The sequence below is a fragment of the Taudactylus pleione genome, unplaced genomic scaffold (assembly GCF_031769625.1).
Source record: "Taudactylus pleione unplaced genomic scaffold, aTauple2 ptg000351l, whole genome shotgun sequence".
In the NCBI taxonomy this organism is placed as follows: Eukaryota; Metazoa; Chordata; class Amphibia; order Anura; family Myobatrachidae; genus Taudactylus; species Taudactylus pleione.
In genome coordinates, this window is record NW_028284752.1 from 196,703 (window position 1) to 213,150 (window position 16,448).

A 16,448-nucleotide genomic window follows, 5' to 3' on the forward strand; every position below is an offset into this window, starting at 1 on the left:
TAGCCTCAGAACTTCGGGCTAAACTACTTCAGTGGGTGCATTCATTATGTTTCAGCGGGCATACAGGTGTCAAAAAGACCTTGGAACTGATCCTCAGGTGGTACTGGTGGCCGCTGAACCATCAGGATGTAAAGGACTTCGCGGCAGCCTGTCATATTTGTGCTCAGCATAAGATTCCACCGCACTCTCCATCAGGTTCCCTGTTGCCACTACCAGTGCATGATTGCCCTCACATTTCCATGCACTTTGTGACTGATCTGCCTTCATGCCAAGGGTTCAACACAATTCTGGTGGTGGTGGATAGGTTCTCCAAGGCCGTTCACGTTATTCCTTTGAAAGGTCTACCCTCAGCACCAAATTTGGCAGAGATTTTTGTAAAAGAAATCTTTAGGTTACACGAGTTTCCTAAGGACATTGTTTCCGAAAGAGGGGTACAGTTCACCTCTAAGTTCTGGAGAGCATTATGCAGGTGCTTTGGCATCAATCTGAGCTCTTCTTCGGCCTATCATCCCCAGAGTAATGACCAGACTGAACGAGTAAACCAAGAATTGGAAAAATTCATTAGGATGTATGTTTCAGCCAATCAAGATGACTGGGTCTCTCTGCTACCTTGGGCTGAATTTTCCCACAATAACCTATACCATGAGGCATCGGAACATTCTCCATTCTTTGTTCAGTATGGTCTGCATCCAGTGTTACCCGAGTTACCAGGCCTTCAGCCAGTATCACTCCCAGCCGTACGTGGTACAGTGAATCAATTCTTTAGGGTCTGGAAGATGGTAAAAAGGAATTTGTGTAGAACCCCATCAAGGTACAAGCTGTTTGCAGATAGGAGAAGGATGAGGGGTCCGGTGCTAGCTCCTGGTGATAAAGTCTGGCTGTAAATCAAACATCTGAGATTAAGGGTTCCGACAATGAAATTCGCTCTCAGATTTATTGGTCCTTTTCAGATCTTACAGGTGATCTACACAGTGGCATATCATTTGAAACTTCCAAACACTCTAAGAATACCCAATGTGTTTCACGTTTCTCTTCTTAAACCCTTGGTGCTCAATCATTTCTCAACTCATTGCAGCTCTCCTCCTGCGATTCCGGTAGACCATCAAGAAGAATATGAACTGAAACAGATTCTGGACTCTAGGGTTTCTAGAGGAGCTGTTCAGTTTCTAGTAGATTGGAGGGGCTATGGTCCTGAGGAACGGTGCTGGGTCATGGCCTCTGACATTCATGCGCCTCAGCTTCTTCAGAAATTCCACCGGAAGTTTCCCAACAAACCATTTGTGGGGTGTTCGGTGCCCACCCCTAGAAGGGGGGGTAATGTCACAGTGCGCCGGACACCAACTTCCACTTACCGGGTCAGGTAGCACTGGAGTCTGCGGTGGGCAGTGGGTGGGAACTCCCCGGCACCCACTGCCATGACATCTCCCCCGGGTCCCCCGCATCCCAGCTTGGATTGCAGGCGGCCGCGGCTCTCCTAGGAGCGTGCACGCCACCCTGCAAAAATATTTAAAGGCACAGGCCCGCCAAATGTGAAGTCACGTTTGGCGCGAGATTTGAACTTCCTCTATAAGCCTCTGGCACCAGACAGAGTATATGCTCCATTCCTTACTCCAGCGTTCATTGCACTTACCTGTTATCCTGATCTTGACCTTGGCTTGTTGTGACTCCTATTTCGTCTGACCCCTTGTACTGCTCCTGATATCTGGTTCTGACCTCAGCTGATTCCTGTGACCCGTTTACGTCTGCTCCCTGGTACCGTGGTTCTGACCTGGCCTGTCGACTACGTTTATTCTTCTGCACCTGATTCTGTGTCCACCAGTACCTGTATAGGGGAATCTAACCTGAGGGCTGCAACCTGTGTGTTGGACGCAGCCAAGCCCATACCTTCTTGCGAGGGTCCCTGGTGAATACCGCCGGCACATTAGACTCTGTGCCTAAGGTATAAGTCTAGCCAATTCCCTAAATACGGGCCGCATCCATATTCCGTCCGATAGTTGTGACATATATATATATATATTTGTCTTCCAAATGAATGAAGGCACTACTCCATCAATATTACTTTCTCAAATGCAATGTCATTTTAATCTTCTCCACCCTGTATAGTAAAGGAATATTGATGGAGTAGTGCCTTCATTTATTTGGAAGATTCCTATTATGTACTGAGATTTGGTACATCGATTGAAGAGCACCCCATGGATGAAATGTTTATGAGAGTGCATTGTCTCTATGACTATATATATATATATATATATATATATATATATATATATATATATTTGGCTACATTCATCTTCCACAGGTGGGTGAGTGCTCAGTGGAGTAGCGCTGGGTAATGTGGGTCTATGAAGTGGGGGCAGGGCTCAAAGTGATGTGATTCTCATAGAATCGAGTTCTACTAGCCAAGCCACCTCCTGGTGGACCTGCAATTTGTGACATTATGCTCCTCACCATCCTGGCTTCTTCAATAAGTTGGGACACAGGAGGGTCACCTCCTCTTCCGGGAGTCCATGGGATTTCCTGATAATTCAGGAGTCTCCCAGTCATTCTGAGACGATGTAGTCGGCATCCCAACTGCCAGGAAGCCGACTGTCAGAATAGTGGCTTCGGAATCCCGACGATCATCAGAATATCAGCTCCCGAATCCTGACGGTCCGAATCCTGATGGCATAAGGTTTAGGGTTAGGCTGCAAAGGGGAAGATTAGGGTAAGGGTTATAATAGTTTCAGAAATCTGTCGGCACCCATAACCAACCTGTTCTGAGAGAGTAGGTAAGTATACTTTAAACTGTACACTATCAGCATGTGCAGGGTACATTAGGAGAAATAAAAATATTATAGAGTTTTTTTATATAACACTAAGGACCTGATTCAAAGGTGTACGCAGATGTAACTGTGTCTTTTGCCACAGCCTTGTCTACGTCTTTATGCACTGCTGCGGGCAATTTTATTCCCAGTAAGACACCCACTTGCAGAGGTGAAAATCCATATCAGAGCATCTTTAGACTAGGGGTTCAGAAATCCAAACCCCCCCGAGCCCCCCCGATCTGAGGCCGATCCGAGTCAGGCTCGACTTTTCCCGCCTGACTCGGATCTGAAATCAAGGCAAAACATCATCATCCCGCCTTCCGGGTCTCGCGGGTTTTGGATTCTATATAGGGTACCTGCGTCGGTGCCATTTTCTCACTCGGCTGTGGACAGTGAAGAGGGAGGGTGGGAGTTAGGGCTGGCTGGGCTGTGTAGTGTAGTGTAGTGCAGTGCAGTGTAGTGTTGTGTTGTGCTGTGCTGCTGTTGTCCATAGGGGCTGTGTCCACTCCTCCAAAGTCCATAGGGGCTGGCTGGGCTGTGTTGTGCAGTCAGTTGTCCATAGGGGCTGTATCCACTCCAAAGTCCTGTGCAGTGTACCAGTCCTAAAGGGGTGCTGTAGTGTTGTCCAGGGGGTGCTCTGTCCATCAGGGGTGCTGCCCCCAAGTGCAAAAAAAAAAATGTTTTCTGTGTTTGTGAATTGTGTGCACAGTAGCCGCATGTGCATCAACAAAGTAGCGCCAAGCATGCGCCTGTGTCATAAGTAAAGGGCTGGCTCATTCGTTAAAGGGTGCTGTAACCCCCAAAGTGTACTCCAAAAAATATTATTTTTTTTCTGTGTTTGTGAATTGTGTGCACTGTACGTGCATCCTCAAAGCAGCAGCGCCAAGCGTGCATCTGTCTGTTAAAGGGTGGTGTAACCCCCAAAGTGCGCTCCAACAAAAATAAAATAATCTTTTTTTCTGTGTTTGTGTGTGAAATGTATGCGCAGTGGCCGCACCTGCATCCTCAAAGCAGCAGCGCTAAGCGTACGTCTGTATGTTAAAGGGTGGTATAACCCCGAAAGTGCGCTCCACAAAAAATAAACAATTCTTTTTTTTCTGTCTTTGTGAATTGTAGCTGCACGTGCATCAACAAAGTAGCGTCAAGCCTGCGCCTGTGTCATAAGTAAAGGGCCGGCTGGCTTGACTGTTAAAGGGTGCTGTAACCCCCAAAGTGCACTCCAAACAAAATAAAAAATTATTTTCTGTGTTTGTGAATTGTGTGCACTGTGGCCACACGGTTATCAACAAAGTAGTGCCAAGCATGCGCCTGTGTCATACGTAAAGGGCCTGCTGGCTTGACCGTTAAAGGGTGCTGTAACCCCCAAAGTGCACTCCAAACAAAATAAAAAAATATTTTCTGTGTTTGTGAATTGTGTGCACTGTGGCCGCACGTGCATCAACAAAGTAGCGCCAAGCATGCGCCTGTGTCATAAGTAAAGGGCCGGCTGGCTCGTCTGTTAAAGGGTGGTGTAACCCCCAAAGTGCACTCCAAACAAATTAAATAATTATTTTCTGTGTTTGTGAATTGTGTGCACTGTGGCTGCACGTGCATCAACAAAGGAGGAGCGCCAAGCGTGCGCCTGTGTCATAAGTCTTTTAAAGGGTGGTGTAACCCCCAAAGTGCACTCCACAAAAAATAAACAATTCTTTTTTTTCTGTTTGTGTGGGAAATGTATGCACAGTAGCCGCACGAGCATCAACAAAGGAGCAGTGCCAAACGTGCGCCTGTGTCCCATAAGTCTGTTAAAGGGTGGTGTAACCCCCAAAGTGCACTCCAACAAAAATAAAACATTTTCTTCTGTGTTTGTGAATTGTCTGCACTGTACGTGCATCCTCAAAGCATCAGCGCCAAGCGTGCGTCTGTCTGTTAAAGGGTGGTGTAACCCTCAAACTGCGCTCCACACTTTGCCAAGGCCGATGCCCAATGTCATAGTAGAGGGCATATACAATCCCAAATGACAAAGTTCAGGAAAATTACCTTAAAAAAAACATTTAAATCATCTGAGGAGAAACGTAAACTTGCCAATATGCCATTTACAACACGGAGTGGCAAGGAACGGCTAAGGTCTTTCCCTATGTTCATGACTAGTGGTTCAGCTTCACATGATGATGGAAGCCCTCATCCCGCTAAAAAAATCAAACGAGTTAAGCTGGCAAAAGCAGCGCAAAGAACTGTGCGTTCTAAGAAGATATCACAAATCCCCAAGGAGAGTCCAAGTGTGGTGGTGGTTGTGATGCCTGACCTTCCCAGCACTGGACGGGAAGAGGTGGCTCTTTCCACCATTTGCACGCCCTCTGCAAGTGCTGAAAGGAGCACCCACAGTCCACAGTCCACTTGCTGATATGCAAATTGAAGATGTCACTGTTGAAGTACAACAGGATGAGGATACTGGTGTAGCTGGCGCTGAGGAGGAAGTTGGCGAGGAGGATTCTGATGGTGATGTGGTTTGTTTAAATCAGGCTCCGGGGGAGACAGTTGTTGTTTATATGATGAAAAAACCCATCACGGTCATGCCTAGGCAGAAGACCAAACATTCCACCTCTTTTGTCTGGCAATATTTCTATCCAAATCCGGACAACAACTGTCTTGCCATATGTACCATATGTAAAGGTGAAATAAGTAGGGTTAGGGACGTTAACCACCTAGGAACATCCTCACTTATACGTCACCTGCAGTGCGTTCATAAAAAGTTACTGTCAAGTTCAGAAACTTTGGCTAAGACTGTAAGCAGTCCAGGGACACCAAAATCCCTTCGTACTGTTTTATCCAAGCACCTGCAAACCACACCGTCAACTCCCTCCTCGTCAATTTCCTCCTTAGTCAGGATCGGAAGTAGTCCTGCAAGCCATGTCACTGGCATGACTGACTCTCCTATCCGGGATTCCTCCGTAGGATCCTGCATTGCTACGCCTACTGCTGCCACTGCTGCTGTTGCTGCTGGGAGTCATTCATCATCCCAGAGAGGAAGTAGGAACATCACTACTTTTACTAAACAATTGACCCTCCAACAGTCCTTAGCGAGGAGGATGAAGTACGACAGCAGCCATCCTGAAACAAAACGTATAACTGAGGCCTTGACTGCTATGTTGGTGTTAGACGTGCGTCCGGTATCCGCCATTAGTGCAGTGGGATTTAGACAATTGATGGAGGTAGTGTGTCCCCGGTTCCAAAGCCCGTCTAGATTCCACTTCACTAGGCAGGCGATACCGAGACTATACAGAAACATCAGAAAAAGTGTCCTCAGTGTCCTGAAAAATGCGGTTGTACCCAATGCCCACTTAACCACGGACATGTGGACAAGTGGAACAGGGCAGACTAAGGACTATATGACTGTGACAGCCCACTGGGTAGATGTATCACCTTATGCAGCAACAACAGCAGCATCACCAGTAGCAGCATCTCAGAAATGCCAGCTCGTTCCAAGGCAGGCTACGCTGTGTATCACCGGTTTCAGTAAGAGGCACACCGCCGACAACCTCTTAGAGAAACTGAGGGAAATCATCGCCCAGTGGCTTACCCCACTTAGACTCTCCTGGGGATTTGTGATATCTGACAATGCCACCAATATTGTGCAGGCATTTCATCTGGACAAATTCCAGCATGTCCCATGTTTTGCTCACACAATAAATTTGGTGGTGCAGAATTTTCTAAAAATCGACAGGGGCGTGCAGGAGACGCTTTGGGTGGCCCGAAAAATTTCTGGCCACTTTCAGCATTCAGCGACTGCGTGCCGAAGACTGGAGCGCCAGCAAACACTCTTGAACCTGCCCCGCCATCACCTGAAGCATGAAGTTGTGATGCGGTGGAACTCAACCCTCTATATGCTTCAGAGAATGGTGGAGCAGCAAAAGGCCATTCAAGCCTATACATCCAACTATGACATAGGCAAAGGAGGGGGTATGCACCTGACTCAAGCACAGTGGAGAATGATTTCCGTGTTGTGCAAGGTTCTCCAGCCCTTCGAACTTGCCACACGTGAAGTCAGTTCAGACCCTGCCAGCTTGAGTCAGGTCATTCCCCTCATCAGGCTTTTGCAGAAGCAGCTGGAGAAGGTGAAGGAAGAGCTAAGATGGAGCAATTCCGCTCGGCATGTGGGACTTGTGGATGAAGCCCTTCATTCGCTTTGCCAGGATTCCAGGATGGTCAATCTGTTGAAATCAGACCACTACATTTTGGTCACCGTGCTCGATCCTAGGTTTAAAGCCTATGTGGTGTCTCTCTTTCCGGCCGACACAAGCCTGCAGAGGTGCAAAGACCTGCTGGTGAAAACACTGTCAGCTGAAGCGGAACGTGACACGTCAACAGCTCCTTCTTCATTTTCTCCCGCAACTGGGGCTGCCAGGAAAAAACTTAGGTATCCTAAGCAACCCACTGGTGGTGATGCAGGGCAGGCAGGACCAAGTTTGGTCCAGACTGAAGGACCTGGCAACAATTTCTGACATGTCTACAGTCACTGCATATGATACTGTCACCATTGACAGAATGGTGGAGGATTACATCGGTGACAGCATCCAAGTAGGCATGTCAGACAGTCCGTACCTGTACTGGCAGGAAAAAGAGGCAATTTGGAGGCCCCTGTACGAACTGGCTCTATTTTACCTGAGTTGCTCCCCCCTCCAGTGTGTACTCCGAAAGAGTGTTTAGTGGAGCCGGGAACCTTGTCAGCAAAAGGCGTAGGAGGTTGCTTCCACAAAATGTGGAGAAGATGATGTTCATAAAAATGAATTATCAACTCTTCCAGGGAGACCAGCCTCCAGAACGTACAGAGGGACCTGTGGTGGTGGATTCCAGCGGGGACAAATTAATACTTTGTGAGGATGAGGATGTACACAACACTGAAGGGTGAGGAATTGGTGGATGAGTTTGTGCAGGGACAGATTAATTGCCAGCTTGTTTTGTGGGGGCCCAAACGAACCAATCATTTCAGCCACAGTCGTGTGGCAGACCCTTGCGCTGAAATGATTGGTTTGTTAAAGTGTGCATGTCCTGTTTATACAACATAAGGGTAGGTGGGAGGGCCCAAGGACAATTCCATCTTGCACCTCTTTTTTTCTTTGCATTATGTACTGTTTTGGGCCTAGTTATTCAAACTGCCATCCTGTCTGCCACTGCAATGTCACTCCTAGATGGGCCATGTGTTTGTGCCGCCCACTCGTGTCGCTTAGCATAGTCATCCAGCTACCTCGGTGCAATCTTTTGGACATAAAAACACTATTGTGAGATGTGAGGTGTTCAGAATAGACTGGAAATGAGTGGAAATTAAGGTTATTGAGGTTAATAATAGTATAGGAGCAGAAAACCCCACAAATTCTGTGATTTTAGCTGTTTTTATGCTTTTTAAAAAAAATAAAATACAGATCCAAAACACAAAACCCAGAACCCAAAACACAGAAAGGGTGGTTTTGGCAAAACCAATCCAGATCCAAAACACGAAGAAAGATCCAGATCCAAAACCAAAACACAAAAAGTGGCCGTTGCTCACCCCTACTTTAGACGCACCATCAGACGCACCAACCCTGCACCATCAGACGCACCAACGCTGCACCATCAGACGCACCAACTCTGCACCATCTCTGCACATAGCATCATTGCGCCACCAGACGCATTGCCGTATGCACTATTAGACACACCATTGAAACTGGCAGCAACCTTATGGCAGGCGCAGTTTCACCATCTGGACATAGCGTCCTGTGTGAATGTATCACTTCCAGAAAGACGCCCACATCTTCCTAGCCACCCTCCTGTTACCTCCCAGGAATGCCCACTAAAAACCACACTCCCTGTATCCAAATTCATCCTGTGTCTCTCTGCCATAACCATCGGAATGCATGCACAGACATAAAACATCGGCCAACTGCATGCAGCAACGACACAGCGTGCAACTGTGAATCAGGCCCAAAGGGGTGGTAGTATCAAAGGATGGTGGTATCAATATCACTTCTAACATTGTGGGAAAAAAATAAATGTTTAAAAGTTCCCGTAGGGATTTGGGAGTTTCTTTCACCCCTCAGGATAGACTCAAGATTTTTACAACTCCTTTGTCAGCTCTGTCAGTTATTCATAAAGTGATCGCGTGGTGGTATAGGTGCCCACAGATACTAGCTAAGATGTACCATGCTGTGTCTAATTGTTGCTGGTGTTGCAATTTGGCAGAAGGCTATCCTCTACATACCTGGTGGGCCTGCCGAATGTTACGCCCCTTTTGGGAGAAAATTACTTCTCTTTCAGCGTCAATTTTAGAATGTTTAGTCCCCTCGGATCCCTCCTTGATGGTATCTAAACCTATACCCTGGATTGACAAAATTGTACAAAAAATTCCTCCTTAAATTTCTTAACAGTGTGGCAAAAGCTGTAATACCTACTCATTGGAAATCTGTGGCTCCTCCCTCACTTAGGGAATGGTTTGCTCGGGTGGATCTCTATATGGACATGAAGGATTTGCGTCTCGGAATTAAGAAACAAGGTGAATTTTGTGCTACTTGGCTTCCTTGGCTCGAGTTTAAATCTTCCACTGATTATGCTTCGGCTCTAACTTAAATATTTGATGTTCTATGTGTGTTTACTCAGAAACCCCCCCCTGCGTGCGTGTCGGGTGCTCAGGTGGATCGCAGTGGTCACATGCTACGTGACGTCCGCGACCATAGAGCACTTCGGCAGCAGCAGGTCATGGAGGTGGAGTGCCAATCGGCGCTCCTCCTCCATGCAGATCCTTAGCAGTGCCCAGAACAGGTGGGTGACAATGGAGCCAGGTGCCCCCTTCAGGGCTGGCGCCCGGCGGCAAATGACTCCATTGTCTCCAGGAGTTCCGCCACTGCCCCATATGTCCTCAGTCATTTCAATTCATAGTAGAAGTATTGAAGGAATGTGTTTAACCACAAACTAATATATATGTATATGTGTAGCCAGTGAATTCAAGTAGTGCCATTATATGAACTTGAAGTATACCTAACATAAGTGCAACAATAAAATAATTCTGTAGTTATAAAAGGCACCCCCCAACAACAACAGGGTGTCAGCTCAATCTAATATATAATAAGAAGTGGTCAGCCTCTTATAAACAAATGATAAATGTAAACCGTGTATCAGATCAGAGCGCCTTAAAGTGCCACAGAGAAAATCAAAAGTGCTTAGTGTTAGTTAGTGCAAAAACATGAATAATACAAAGTAGATATTAAGATGAAGCGGCCCAGATATAGTAAATGTATAGCAAGAATAAATATGTATACAAAATACGCATTTATTAAATACAGCTGTTTAAGATACTAAAACTAGTGAATATAGGCATAAAAAACAGTAAACAAAAATCAATAACATTGGATGAGGTAAAAATAGTGCATAAAAACTCTATGAACTTAGATTCAAATCTTGTCTTGTTTTTAGGTAGAGAGGATCATATTATCAATGAGGTGCAGGTTTTCCAATATGTTTCGTCACTCATTGACTTCTTCAAGGGGATATATATATATACAGTATATATATATATATATATATATATATATATACATACTATACAGTAACATGCAGTGTGGTCAATGGCTGGGGAGGCATTGGCTGATTAACACCCCCCCTTAAGAAAAAAAAAAACAGTGTAGGGTTTCCCCTATTCAACAGTACCCAGCACCAGGCTGAACCAGCCAGGGGGATAATACCATAGCAGGGGGTACACAGTGTGGGTCCCCCTGCCATCACATTAACCACCCCTAAACTAGTCAGCCCAAGGCTGGAATTCCTCAGAGAGTCAGGTCCCAAAAAATTAAAATAGGCCCCCCTCCCAAGCAACAACCAGCACTGAGCTGAAAGCCCAGTGCTATGCTATGCCCCGCACTCCTGGTGGCGCTGGCTGCGGGGTTCATGATATGATAATATTGTCCTTTAAAGGCAGCCTACAGGTTCCAGCAAGCCTGCCCTAGCATGCCGGCACGTGGAGAAACACAAGTGTGTACATGCCCGGACATTAGGAGTGCGGATCCAAGGGAATTATATATTTGGAATTTTGGAGAACTTACCACAGATCTGTGGATGTAGGCTTGCTCAAATCCTTCTATCTCTTCATATAACCCCAGACAGACTCGTTAATGTTGAGATCAGGGCTGTGGGAGGGGGCCATATCATCACTTCCAGGACTGCTTGTTCTTCTTTATGCTGAATATAGTTCTTAATGACATTGGCTGAATGTTTGGGGTTGTTGTCCTACTGCAGAATATATTTGGAGCCAATCAAACGCCTCCCTGATGGTATTGCTTGGTGGATAAGTTCCTTGTTTGTATTTCTCAGCATTGAGGACACCATTAATCCTGACCAAATCCCCAACTCCATTTGCTGAAATGCAGCCCCAAACTTGCAAATTTGCAAGGAACCTCCACCATGCTACACTGTTGCCTGCAGACACTCGTTATTGTACCACTCTCCAGTACTTCGGCGAACAAACTGCCTTCTGTTACAGCCAAATATTTCACATTTTGATTCATCAGTCCAGAGCATCTGCTGCCATTTTTATGCACCCCAGATCCTATGTTTTCGTGCATAGTTGCAGCTTTTTGGCTGCAATTTTTCCATGAAGGCCACTTGTCACGGCTGCCGACACTTGAGACTCATGGAGGGAGGCAGGCCTACTAGGCACAATAAACTGGGGTAGTCTTTAGGAATGACCTTTCCATGAAACTCAACAGCACAGGATAAAAGTAAAATAGAATTTATTCACAAAAGAATTATAATCAGCAAGGTCTCATATAAAGTCTCAAACAGCACAGAGATTCATATATGCAACAATAAGTATAGGAGAGAATCCCCAAATATATATGCAGTCTTTAACATATAAGAACTAACGTGGTAGGGAACCCAGAGTCCAGTATGAGGCTAACACCTCAGGATGGCATTGCGGACCTTAGACAGGGTAGAACCCTGTAGTATTGGAAATCCGGAGCAGAGCGAACCCTGCAGTTCTGGGACAGGGCCGAGCCCTATAGTGCAGTGAGAGATGAAGCAAACTTGCCTTGTGGTATAGTGAAGACGGAGCAGCGTTAAACCCTGTAAGGCGATGAGATTCCAGAACAGGGTTGAGGCTTGCGACGTGGCTAGAGTTCGTAGCGGGGTTGAGCCCCATAATGCAGAGAAGATTCAAAGCAGGGTTGAACCCTGTGATGCGATGGGATTCCGGAACAGGGTTGAGCCCTGCAACGTGGCTAGAGTACGGAGCGGGAATGAGCCCCGTGATGCGGAGAAGATTGTAGCAGGGTTGAGCCCTGCGGTGTGGCTAGGGTTCGGAGCGGGGTTGAGCCCTGTGATGCGGAGAAGATTGTAGCAGGATTGAGCCCTGTGGTGTGGCTAGAGTACGGAGCGGGGTTGAGCCCCGTGATGCGGAGATGACACTGTAATGGTGCAGTTGACAACTGTAACAAGGATGAGTTCAATATCCACAGGAACGAAAAGACAACAGGTAAAGTGCAGCAAAATTATGAAAGCATAATGATGGAGCAAAAGCAATATTTAGACAATAGGAATGCTGGGCTCTGTAATGCAGCGGATAACTAGCATCAGAACTTCATCTGGAACATAACAAAGTCCACAGCAATCCACAGGCACAGCGGGGATCTGGCAGGAGTCCAAGAAAACACCTGAAAGCAACGTTGCACAGACACTGAGACACAGTTAGTGACAGGCTTTATACTAGAAGTCTGTGATCCATAGGAAGTTTCAGAACATGTGACCCAAATGGAATCAGGTTTGAAATAAAGAGCAATCTGGGAATCCCACAACATGACAACACCTGGGAAACAGATGATCACTTTAACACTCTATTCCCTGAATGAGAAGCATGCCAGCAAGCAGGATAGCTCCTCCAACGACCACAATGGATCTTTGGCAAAGGTAGTCTATCTTTATGTACAGAAATAGTCGCAGTGCTGACACCACTTCTGGACAGACTTCTCCGAACAGTAGATGTGTGTACCTTGGTCCCACATGTTTCTGCCAGTTCTGAGATGATGGCACTTCCGATTTCGAAGGGAAGTATGTATGATGTATCTTTCATCTGATGCACTAAGTTTCCTTGGCCGACCAATGCGTCTAAGGTCATCAATGCTGCAAATTTCTTTGTGCTTCTTCAAAATAGCTTGAACAGCACATCTTTAACCACTTGCCTGGAACAGTCGTATCAGATACGACCATACAAGACAGGGCTTTCCCTGACATGGTCGTATCTGATATGACCAGTCAGAAATGCCCAGTGGGCGGCTTGCTGGAAGTTTACTTCCAGCAGCAGCCCATCTCAGAGGGACCTGCTGGTCCCTCTACACCTGCAGCTCCCCCTCCTTTGTGTCCCAATCACTGCTGGCCACAGTGATCGGGCACCGATGGCACCCCCCTCCCAGCGCACTTCCATACAAGCAGCAGCCACAGCTCATGTAGCCACGGCTGCTGCTGTGACCCGATCACTGTGGCCAGAGCCGGATTAAGGGGGGGCAAAGGGGGCAAGTAACCCTGAGCCCCCCTCTCACAAGGGGCCCCCTGGACCTGTAGAAAACTTTGTGGTCGGGTCCAGCACTGCTGCTGCTCTGTGTTGAGCAGTACTCTATGCCCTGTACAGGCCCGGCAACAGGGGAGTACTATGGGTACACCTGTGCTGGGCCCCGAGGTTCAGGGACACAAAATGGGGTCTTGCCACATAATAGCTAAATAGACACTGAATGGTCCGTTTTCCCGTCCAAATAGGCAAAAATAAAAAAAATATTAAGCCGCCCAACACCCCCCCCCCTTACCGCTGTCACTTGGTCTGGTCTGGCAGTCTTGTACTGGCCTGGGCTTATGACTGGCGTGTGACGCGCGATGTCATCACGCTGCTCCAGGCACCGGCTCTTCCCTGCTGTCGTGGCCTGAGAAGAGCAACACTGTGACTGCAGTCCGCAGCCAGGGCAGGGAGCACGAAGTAACTGGCTCCCGCGTGTACTGTCAGTTACAGCACAGCAACAGCAGGCCTGCAGCACCACCACCTCTCCCACTACAAACACCATCCCTTGCAGTCCCACTGGCAACGCAGCAACCAACTTACATACCTCCCAACATGACCCTCTCCAGGAGGGACACAATGCTCTGGTCCTGGACTTCCCTGGTAAGAGGTGGGGCTGCAGCACAGTTCAAAATTCAAATAGGCCACACCAACTGTTGTTTGAAACGCTGCCAAACATCACTGGCTGGGACTCACGGGAAGTTGGTGTGACTCCCCTATTTGAATTTTGGACTGTGCTACAGCCCCACCTCTGGAGCCTCCACCAATCATAAATTACCAGGGAAGTCCAGGACCAGAGCATTGTGTCCCTCCTGCTTTTTATTTTTATTAAATGTACTTTTTGTATTACTTACTGGTATCATATCCATTTGTCCAAACCATATGGTCCATTTGAGTGACAGTGCGGATGGCAGGACGATATTATGTAAGTCGGCTGATATAAGCATTTCCACTTTATCCTTTGGTTGAAAAGGACTATTGGCATAGAGATTTTTTTGCACAGACACAGTGCACTTTGTATTCAGTATTTGTGATTTTCTTTATGCACAAAGCATGGTGCACTTTTGAATATATTGCTGCTATTTTACTTTTGTATTTTTTGCGCAGTAAGCACTTTTATTAGAGGAGTGACACAAGTGCACATTTATTTATTAACGGCAGAGTGAGCTGCTGATACAGTTATATACCACGTGTGGGTGATGGTATTTATCAATATTTTTCACTAATACATGTTTAATATATTTTTTTACTTTTTCGGATGCTGCTATATGGGAGTTTTTCCTTGAAAAGAAATATTTCTAACTACAATACAGTGGTTCATCGGCTTACACACTAGAGGGCGCCAAAGTCTCACAATCTTTTTAAAAAAAATAAATATAAATGTATTTGTATATATATATATGCGTGTGTGTATATATATATATATATATGTATTTGTATATATATATGCGTGTGTATATATATATTATATATATATATATGTACATACGTGTGTGTGTGTATATATATATATATATATATTTTTTTTGTATGCCACTCACAGGGGTCGGGTTGAGGGGGGAGAGGAGGTAAGAGATGATTGGGAGGAAGGGAGGGGATATCAGTGTACCGGGCAATAAACTATGCAGTGTGCACTGCAGGGCTGTGTGTGCACTGCAGTAAGCAAGCCTCTTTCTCCTCTGAGGCCTCCTGGTTGAGACTCCGCCCCTTTGCCTCCATTAAGCCCCGCCCCTTGCCCCCACTCTACTCTGTGTTTAGCCTTCTCCTCCCCTAGTCTCCACCCACCACCCAGTCCTCTTCTCTCCCTCGTGTCCCCTGTCTGTGTAGGGCAGCCTGTCTCTCTCCTCCTCCGAGCTCTGCAGTGACAGTCTGCTGAAACCAGGACACATGATCTTCCTGCTGAGCTAAGTACAGTGGATGAGAAGGTGTATGGTGTATGTTAATACAGTCTGGGGGTGGGGTGCATTAATGTTGTCTGTGGGGGTACTGTTAATGGGATGGGGGGTGTATTAATAATATTATCGGGAGTATATTACTACCATCAGGGTGATGGGGTGGGAGTGCAGATATATTATGGATGGTATATTACTGGCATCTGGGTTGTGGTGCAGTAATATTATGGGGGGATATTACTGCCTTCTGGGTAGGGGTGCAGTAATATTATGGGTGGTTTATTATTACCATCTGGGGGATGGGGTGGGGGTGTAGCAATACTGGGTCTGATTCAGAGGTGGATGGATCTGCAGTAGCAGCTGTGACAAAGTCGCAGCCACTACAGCATCTTGATGCTAATGCCGCGGTCGGTAGGCACCTTATTGAGACACCCACCGGCCGCAAAACAAATCTGGCGATGCGCACATGAAGACGCACCATCAATCGAACATCAACTGCACCATCAGACATTAGAGCAACCTTATGGTTGCTCAGAATGTCTGCGGCGGTGCCAGTGAAACTGCGTCTAACACCAAAATGCCCATTGCCATTTAAGTCCCTGGCCAGGAACACCTTTTGAAATTGCATAGATCTCCGTGCAATTCCAATATGAGTCCCCCGTTGGTAACCACAGCTGCACCCACCTCAGAATCAGGCTCACTATGTGGGGTGAGGGGTATAGTAATACCATCTGGGAGCATATACGGCAGAACATACACCCACACACACACATTATATGGTAACAAAATACATATTTTATATAGGGAGAGAGTGAGAGAGAGATAATTCATCTGCCTACCTCTGTAACAGGGCCCCCTGTCTGATGTGCCCCGGGCCCCCCATAGCCTTAATCCGGCCCTGACTGTGGCCAGCAGTGATCGGGCAGCCGGCCCCACTCACTTCAGTAAGCAGCTACTGCTATGCATCCAGGCCGACAGCGGGACACCCTCCCGCTGCGGCTCCGGAACAACATCGATCACATTGATCACTGTGTAGAAGCAGCAGCAGCAATGGCTCTGTTAGCCGCGGCTGCTGCTAAGTACTCTGCCACCCTAGCAGCGCCCCCGCCCACTCCTTCCGGCCTCACCTCCACCTCCCCACATATTAAATATATATATAGATATATAATAGATCCTGTGTGTATTTATTTATTTCAAGACGGTCTG